At 35.0% G+C, this 9,638-nt stretch overlaps 1 pseudogene; it reads left to right on the top strand.

Moving 5' to 3' along the window:
- The first annotated feature begins 8,706 nt into the window (after positions 1-8,706).
- LOC111744512 lies at positions 8,707-8,825 on the top strand (annotated as a pseudogene).
- Positions 8,826-9,638: the final 813 nt, after the last annotated feature.

The following is a 9,638-nucleotide window of genomic DNA, read 5'->3' as shown; positions in this document are numbered from 1 at the left end:
TCCAGAAAGTCATAAGCTGTACCTAACACCTGGATCATGCTTTTTTTTTTTTTTTTTTTTTAATATAAGGGAAGTTAATAAGAAATGAAGTAACAAGGACTCTCTGGGTAATTTACTACAGATTCTAAGGAGGAGCATGTTATGTTAATGGAAAGACTGCTCGCCTCCTGCATTCTACATCTCCATTAATGTCAGGCCTGAGGTTATCGAAGAACCTAAAAACATACAAGCAAATTAGAATAGCTTTGCTGCTTTAAAAACAGATTATGTGAATACCAAAAAGTAGGTGAATAAACAATCATTCTTAATTCTTTTAAAGCACAATATTCTCTCTTCAACCTTAGGCTCATATTTCTGAGTATTCTCATACTAAAATAATTTGCAGAAGCAGAACTATAAGCCTATGGGGAAATAGAGTTATGAGAATAAAACCAAGTTTGAACATACTAAATTATTTTAATATGTTTAATAATCCCTAAAATAACATGTATCGAAGAAGTAATTACATGTTATTATACATAAAAGGAGGAAAAAAACATAAGTGAGATATAGATTTTTTAGGGAATATAACTTTTCTTCTTAGGATAAAGACCTCTTAAAGAACCTTGCCCTTATGAAATATTTAGGAAGCGTCTGGATAAACAAGTGTAACACAAAAAGCGGGATAAATTATTGTGCATAATAAACAGGAACTACCAAAGTGAGCTGTGTGAATGAGAAAGAAAGCTGAAAATAAGGGAGGAGATTGGAGACAATACAGAAGAGAGAATCAGTTGAGCATTTTATACTGAGGGAGGATGATTGAAGCTCTTTTTGGAAAGTTGTTCATTATTTATTTTAAAATTATTTACACCTTGATTTTTCTAATCTCTAGTCATAACCTCCAAATTATTACTAAAATTTTCCTATAAACAAACAAACACATTATGTGAGTGATGTTTCATAAGATATCAATATGGAATAAATTTGGGCCATAAAAAAGGAACGATTACAACAGATAAAATGCAAAACAAGTAGAAACAAGAATCACTATCAGAAGTGAAACGTGAGCACCTCTTGCACCAAATCTACAGAGATAGTGAAAGAAGGGCTGAATTTAAGCCAAATTTATTGAATTTGCAAGGAAAGATGAAGATCCTAATTGACATCATCCTATTTCCTCAAATTTTTTCCCTGTTGTTTAAGAAATAAACTTGCAAATATGTTTTGTTTTCTGACGGAGTATACCAAAGTATCTCACACCACACACAAAAATCAACTCAAAATGGATTAAACTTTTGAACATAAGACCTGAAACCACAAAATTCCTAGAAGAAAACACAGGGGAAAAGCTTCTTGACAATGGTTTTGGCGATGATTTTTGAAATTTGATACCAAAACAAAGGCAGCAAAAGCAAAATAAACAAGTAGGACTATATCAATCTAAAAAGCTTCTGTACAGCAAAGGAAACCATCAACAAAATGAAAAGGCAATCTACAGAATGGAAGAAAATATTTGCTAATCATATATCTGATCAGGGTTAATCAAAATATATAAACTCATATAACTCAATAGCAAAACAAAATAAAATATACCCCATTAATAAAGGAAAAGAGGAACTGAATAGACATGTTTCTAAAAACATGCAAATGACCTTAAGGTACATGAAAAAGTGCTCAATATCACCAATCATTAAGGAAATGCAAATCAAAAACACAATTAGATATCATTTCACATATGTTAGAATGGGTACTGTAAAAAAATCAAGAGATAAATGTCAGCAAAGATGTGGAGAAAATGGAACCTTTATGCACTGTTGGTGAGGAGCCACTACAGAAAAGAGTATGGAGGTTCCTAAATAAATAAAAATTGAACTGCCACATTATTCAGTAATCTTACTTCTGGGTATATATTCAAAAGATGAATGAAAGTCCTACCTCCGGACTGGTAGGAGAGGGCAAAACTGATTGGCCCTGCATCCATGAGTAGTGGTCAATAATCAGGAGGAAATCTCGGCTTCAGAGGTCCTCCCTGAACAGTGAGGGGTCCCAGCCCCACACTGGGCTCCCTTACTTGAAGCACCAGTGCCAGAAAAAATAGCCCCCACAACACCTAGCTATGAAAATCAGCTGGGATTCTGTCCATCTGGGTGAAACAGAAGAGGCGGGAAAACCAAATGTCCTCTTAAAGGGCCTGTGAACAGACATTCTCACTCCCAGGCACTCACCTTGGGCTCCTACGTTGGGACAGCAGCTGTGGAAGTGCCAGAGACATAAGGAGAGAGACTGAGCTATGTGACTTTAAGGCGAGGGCTGGAGGGAAATCTGCCATTGTCCTTGCATTGAGCCCTGCTCCCATGTGGCCGATGGGCAGACATCATCTATCCTATGTTGAGCGCTCCCCCACGTAAAAAATATGAATTTTCATTGACCTAGTGAGCCCCACTCACTCCACCCTTCTGATTCCTGGAACTCCACTCCACCTAACTTGTGCACATCCAGAGGCTTTTCTGTAGCTAGCAGGCAGCTGTTATTGGTACACACTGAAGTTTTTCTTAAACAACTCTTGGGAGTTCATAAGTCCCACACAGGCGGGCTCTGAGACTTATGCGGAGTGGTCCCAGGCTCAGAACTGGTATCAAATCTGAATCTGCATTAGCCCACTGAACACCACTCGCCTGATGCTGGTGACTCCTGAGACCTTGTCCCACCCAACTCCCGTATCAACCATGCCACTTGAGGCTCTTTCAGCTACTGAGCCTTATGAAAAGCTGGCAGGCAGTGGCAGGTCTCAGGATTCCCTGGATCTTTTGCTGAGCAGCCCCAAGCCAGTATTCATGTTGGCCAGCCCTAGGTCACAGTGTGGCCTCTCTCACTCACCTTCAAGTCCAGCACAGGCAGCAACTAACCACAGATCACTTTGTAGCTCCTACCAGTTAGCCTCAGACCATCTAGTCACTGGCAGTGGCTGACCTTGTCCTGCACAGGAGCCCCTTCCAAGAGGCCCCAGAACCAGCACACATGGTGGCTGGCTTCAGGTCATAACAGGACACTATCTGATTAGCCCCACAAGTGATAAACACAAAGAGTGGTCTCCGCAGGCCCCTAAGCTTACTGTGGTGAATTCTGCTCGATAGGGTCGACCTCCACACATAGCTTGTATACTGTGATCATGGCTAATCCCTTTGATCCATAAGCCTGAGGGTTGATTCCACCCACTGATGTGCCAATAGCATTCAAGTCTCAATTACAACAGGAAGGCACACACGACCCATACGAGGAACATTCCTGGAACATCCAGCTCAAGTGACCAGAGAGACTGTGCTATTGGGTCCCCCAGGACACCTACTACATAAGGCCACCCTGCCAAGACTGAGAGACATAGCAGATATACCTAATAAATAGAAATGAACACATAGAGGTAGCCAAAATGGGGAAACAAAAAGACATGTCCCAAATGAGAGAATAGGAGAAAACTCTAGAAAAAGAACTAAACAAAATGGAAGCAAGCAATCTGCCAAATACAGATTCAAAAAAATGATTGTAAGGATACTTAAGGAACTTAGTGAGAACTTCAACAAAGATATAGCAAGCATAAAAAAGGACATAGAAACCATAAAAAAGAACCAGTCATATATAAAAAAATATATAATAACTGAAATAAACAATACACTAGAAAGAATCACAGAAGATTAGATGAAGCAGAGGACTGAATTAGCAATTTAGAAGACAAGGTAGCAGAAAAGACTCAAACAGAATAGCAAAAAGAAACAAGAAAAAAATGAGGATAGTTTAAGGAACTTTGGGGACAACATCACATATACCAACATTCACATCATAAGGGTACCAGAAGAAGAAGAGAGAGAACAAGGGATTAAAACCTATTTGAAGAAATAATGATGCAAAACTTCCCTAATATGCTAAAGGAAATAGACATACAAGTCAAGGAAGCACAGAGAGTCCCCAAAAAGAGGAACCCAAACAGGCCCACATTAAAACACAACATAGTTAAAATGCCAAATGTTAAAGAGAAAGAGAGAATCCTAAAAGTAGCAAGAGAAAGGCAATTAGTTACGTACAAGGAGCCCCCATAAGACTGTCAGATGATTTCTCAACAGAAATTTTGTAGGCCACATGGGCTTGGCACAAAGTATTCGAAGTGATGAAAAGCAAGAAACTACAACCAAGATTACTCTACCCAGCAAGGCTATCATTTAAAATTGAAGGAGGATAGAGCTTCTCAGACAAGAAAAAGTTAAAGGAATTCATCACCACCAAACTAGTATTACAAAAAATGTTAGAGAGACTTCTTTAAGAAGAAGGAGGGGAAAAAAACTTAAAAAAAAATAAATATTAATAATAAAAAGGCAATAACTATGTATCTACCAATAATCATTTTATATGTAAATGGATTAACTGCTCCAATCAAAAGACATAAGGTAGTTGAATGGGTGAGAAAACAAGACTCATGGATATGCTGTCTATGAGAGGCCCACTTCAGATCGAAAGACATGCACAGGCTGAAAGTAAAAGTAAAAAAATGGAAAACATATGTCATGCAAATAAAAACATAAAAAAAAAAAAAAGCCAGGTAGCAATAGTTATATCAAACAAAATAAACCGTAAAACAAAGGCTATAATAAGAGACAAAGAGGGACATCACATAATGATAAACAAATCAATCCAACAGAGATATGACCCTTGTAAACATTTATGCACCCAACATAAGAGCTCTTAAATACATAAAGCAAATATTAACCAACATATTGCAAGAAATTGGCAGCAATACAGTCATAGTGGGTGACTTTAACACCCCACTGACATCAAGGGAAAGATCTTCCAGACAGAAAATCAACGAGGAAACAGTGGCTTTAAATGATGCATTAGGTCAGATGGATTTAATTGATATTTTTAGAGCATTTCATCCCAAAGCAATAGAATATAAACTCTTTTCATATGCACATGAGACATTTTCCAAGATTGGCCATATGTTAAGCCACAAAACAAGTCTCAATAACTTAAGAAGACTGACATAATAACAAACATTTTCCCTGACCACAATGGAATGAAACTAGAAATCGATTGCAAGAACTGAAAAATACACAAACACATGGAAGTTGATAACATGCTACTAAACAATGAATGGGTTAACAAGAGATCAAGGAAAACATCGAAATATACCTAAAAACACATGCAAACAAAAACACAACATTCCAATCTATAGGACACAGCAAAAGCAGCCCTAAGGGGTAAATTCATAAGAATATAGGCTTTCTTCAAGATATGAGAAAAATCTCAAATAAACAAGCTAAACTTACACTTAAATGAGCTATAAAAAGAACAAACAAAGCCCAGAATAAGTAGAAGGAAATAATAAATGTCAGAGAAGAAATCGTCTAAAAAAAATACAAAAGATCAATGAAACCAAGAGCCAGTTCTTTGAAAAGATAAACAAAATTGTTAAACCTTTAACCAGCCTTGTCAGGAAAAAAGAGAGGACACAAATAAAAGCAATACAAAGAATTATAAGAAAATACCATGAATAATTATATGCCAATAAATCGGACAATCTGGAAGAAATGGACAAATTCCAAGAAAAATACAATCTTCCAAAACTGAATCAAGAAGAAACAGAAAATCTGAACAGACTAATTACTACTAACAAAATCAAATCAATAATCTGAAAACTCCCCACAAACAAAAGTCCTAGACCAGATAACTTTACGAGTGAATTTTACCAAACATTCAAAGAGGAATTAACACCTTAACACCTAACCTTCTCAAACTTTTTCAAAAAAATTCAAGAGTATGAAAGCTCTCAATCTCATTTTATGAGGCCACCATTATTCTGACTCCAAAGCCAGACAAAGACATCACAAAAATACATACATACATACATATATACGTACATACATACATACATACATACATACATACATACATATATACATAATATTAGCAAACTGAATTCAGCAAGATATTAGAAATATCATACACCATGACCAAGGAGGATTTATTTCTGGGAAGCAAGACTGTTTCAATACTCATAAATCAATTAACATGATACACTACATAAACAAAATGAAGGATAATAATTATATGATCATATCAATAGATGCAGAGAAATCATTTAACAAAATTCAGCAACTGTTTATGATTAAAAAATATCAGCAAAAGTGGACTAGAAGGAACATACATCAACATAATAAAGACCATATAAGATAACCCTACAGCTAACATCATACTCAATGTTGAAATGCTAAAAGTGTTCTCCTTATGATCAGGAACAAGACAAGGATGTCCACTTTCACCACTTCTATTCAACATAGTATTGGAAGTACTAGCCCAATAATTAAGTAAGAAATTAAAGGCATTTTAATTGGAAAGAAAGAAGTAAAATTATCTTTATTTGCAAGTGATATGATACTACATATAGAGAACCCAAAAGATTCCACCAAAAAACTATTAAAACTGATAAATGAATTCAGTAAAGTAGCAGGACACAAAATTAATGTTTAGAAATCAGTTGAGTTTCTATACACCGATGGCAAATTATCAGAGAAATTAAGAAAATAATCTCATTTACAATTACATCAAAGGAAGTAAAATATCTAAGAATAAATTTAAACAAAGAAAGAAACAAAAGACTGGTACTGAGAAGATTATAAGATATTGAAGAAAGAAAATGAAGAAAATACAAATTAATGGAAGCATATACTGTGCTCATGAATAGAAAGAATATACTTCATTAAAATTTCCATTCTAGTTCCTCCTTAGAGCAGTAGGCAACATGTCAGTTTCATAAAATGTCCATATTACCCAAAGCAACCTATAGATTCAATGCAATCCCTATCAAAATATCAATGGCATTTTTCACAGAACTTGAACAAATAATCCTAAAATTTATATGGAACCACAAAAGACCCAAAATAGCTGCAGCAGTCTTGAGAAAAAAGAACAAAGTTGGAGGTATCATGCTACCTGATATCACAGTATAGTATAAAGCTACAGTAATAAAAACAGCATGGTACTGGCATAAAAAAAGACAGATCAATGGAACAGAATAGAGAGCCCAGAAATAAACCCATGTCTGTATTGGCACTTAATCTATGACAAAGGAGAAAAGACTGTATAATGTAAAGACAGTCTTTTCAATAAATGGTGTTGAAAAAAATTGGACAGATATATGCAACAAAGTGAAACTGGACCACTTTCTTATACCATGTACAAAAATAAACTCAAAATGGATTAAAGACTTATATGTAAAACCCAGAACCATAAAACCCCTAAAAGAAAATATAGGCAGTAAACTCTCTGACATTGGTCTTAGTAATATTTTTTCCTGCTATACCTCCTCGGACAGGAAAAAAAAAGAAAAAAATAAACAAATGGTACTACATCAAACTAAATAGTTTTTCCACAGCACAGGAAAGCATCAACAAAATAAACATGCAATCTACTGACTAGGAGAAGATACGTACCAATGACACATCCAATAAAGAGTTAATATTCAAAATTTATAAAGAACCTACTTATACAGTTAAGACCAAAAAAAGACAATCCAATTAAAAATGGGCAGAGGGTGTGAACAGACATTTTTCCAATGAGGACATACAGATAGTAGATATATGAAAAGATACTCAACTTCACTAATCATGAGAGAAATGCAAATTAAAACCACAATGAGATATCACCTCACACCTGTCAGAATGGCCATCATCAATAAATCAACAAACAATAAATGCTGGCAAAGATGTGGAAAAAAGGGAACCCTTATGCACTGTTGGTGGGATTTCAAATTTGTGCAGCCACTATGGAAAATGGTATGGGGTTTCCTCAAAAACTTAAAAGTAAAACTACCTTATGAATATTACACTATACTTCTGGATATTCATCCAAAGAAAACCAAAACACTAATTTGAAAAGATATATGCATTCCTACGTTCATTGCAGCATGATTTACTATAACCACAATATGGAAGCAACCTAAATGTCCATTACTAGATGACTGGATAAAGAAGTTATGATATATACACACATTGGAATATTACTCAGCCATAAAAAATGAAATCTTACCATTTGCAACAACATGGATGGATCTAGAGGGTATTATACTAAGTGAAATAAGTCAGATAGGGAAAAACAAATGTCATATGATTTCATGTATATGTGGAATCTAAAGAAAAAAAATAAACAAAACAAATACTCGCAGATGCAGGGAATAAGCTGATTGTTGCCAGATGTGAGGGGGTTTGGGGGGCAGTGTGAAAAAGGTGAAGGGATTAAAAAGTACAAATTATGAAATAGTCATGGGAATATAAAGCATAGGAAATACAGTCAATAATATGGTCATAACTATGTATAGTGCCAGGTGGGTATTAGACTTGCCAGGGGGATCACTCTGTAAATTGTATAAGTGTCTAAACACTATGCTGTACACCAGAAACTAATATAATATTGAATAATATTGAATGTCAAAATGGGGAAAAAGATGAAGGGGAATAAGAGGTTCAAATTTTTCAAATTTCCAGGTATATAAAACAAATATGTCATGAGAATGTAGTGTACAGCATAGAGAATATAGTCATTAATATTATAACACCATCGTATGATGTCAGATGGTTGCTGGACATATTGTGGTGACCACTTCTTTAGGTTTATAAATGTTGAATAACTATAGTGTATACCTGAAACTAATATAATATTGTGTGTTAGATATATTTTAGTGTCTATGGCCATGCTACCCTGAACAAGCCCTATCCTGTCTGATTTTGGAAGCTAAACAGGGTCAGGCCTGGTTAGTACTGGAATGGGAGACCACCTAGGAAGACCAGGTGCCGTAGGCGTAAAAAAATTTAAAAAATAAGGGATTGTAAACTGACAAGGTTCTTGCAATCTGTGAGGTCAACCAAAGGTTGCCTTGCCTAAAAAAATTTTTTAAAAAATTAAAAATTAGATACATTTTAGTAAAAATCTTAAAAAACAAAAGAAGCCTACTGCATATAACATGAGGAGCTGTGGGATATTTCCCATATCATTGCTTTTAAAATATTTATATAAAATAAACTTTATGTATTTACTAATATGAAGAAAAAGAAATAAAAAAGTTATGAATACAGGGTCCAAGATAATGATCTTCTCTCGTAGATGGAGGCAGGGAGATAGAATAAGGGGGACAGGTGATTAAATCTGGATATACTGGCTATGTTTTACAATGGTGCATTTGTTCATTTCATTATTAGGGAAGGAAGAAAGAAGGGAGAGAGGGAGGGAGGGAGGAAGATTGGCTGTTCATTGACCAATAATGATTGTGTTTGAACCAAGTATTATGATTAATACAGTTATGGGCACCTCAGATCCAAAGGTGGGTCGAAGAGGTTTTAGAATTCACTTTGCTATACAAATTTAGAAAACATTGTCTTATATTATCGAATTGTTCTTGCTGTATTAAAATGAATGAATGTTCTTCTTTCTAATGAAGAAAACTATTAAATGAAACAGTCACCAAAAACATCTTGGGAAAATACTTTAAAACTCTCTTTTTAAGTAGGACTTCAGAAACAAGTATACATTTAGAAATTTTAGCTAACATCTGTGAAATTTCACTTATATTTAAACAGAGCTGTGAATGTCTCCCCAGGGCACCTACCATTCTATTT

Source organism: Pteropus vampyrus, unplaced genomic scaffold (assembly GCF_000151845.1).
Source record: "Pteropus vampyrus isolate Shadow unplaced genomic scaffold, Pvam_2.0 Scaffold136, whole genome shotgun sequence".
Lineage (NCBI taxonomy): Eukaryota > Metazoa > Chordata > Mammalia > Chiroptera > Pteropodidae > Pteropus > Pteropus vampyrus.
The sequence above is the reverse complement of the archived record's forward strand: the minus strand, read 5'-3'. Positions and strand labels throughout refer to the sequence as shown.